Consider the following 618-nt stretch of genomic DNA (forward strand, 5'->3'; position numbering starts at 1 on the left):
ATATTAAAAGCAGCAAGGGAAAAACAACATATAACACACAAGGGACTCACCATAAGGTTAACAGCTGATCTTTCAGCAGAAACTCTGCAAGCCAGAAGGGAGTGGCAGGACATATTTAGAGTGATGAAAGGGAAAAATGTACAACTGAGATTACTCTACCCAGGGCTTCCCTGGTGGCGCAGTGGTTGAGAGTCCGCCTGCTGATGGAGCGGACACAGGTTCGTGCCCCGGTCCGGGAAGATCCCACATGCCACGGAGTGGCTAGGCCCATGAGCCATGGCCGCTGAGCCTGCGCATCTGGAGCCTGTGCTCCACAACGGGAGAGGCCACAACAGTGAGAGGCCCGTGTACCGCAAAAAAAAAAAAAAAAAAGCAGATTACACTTTCTTCTCAAGTGCTCATGGAAAATTCTCCAGGATCATATCTTGGGTCACAAGTCAAGCCTTGGTAAATTTAAGAAAATTAAAATCCTATCAAGTATCTTTTCCGACCACAATGCTATGAGACTAGATATCAATTTCAGGAAAAAAATCTGTGAAAAATACAAACACATGGAGGCTAAACAATACGCTACTAAATAACCAAGAGATCACTGAAGAAATCAAAGAGGAAATCAAA

This window comes from Physeter macrocephalus, chromosome 9 (assembly GCF_002837175.3).
Source record: "Physeter macrocephalus isolate SW-GA chromosome 9, ASM283717v5, whole genome shotgun sequence".
NCBI lineage: Eukaryota > Metazoa > Chordata > Mammalia > Artiodactyla > Physeteridae > Physeter > Physeter macrocephalus.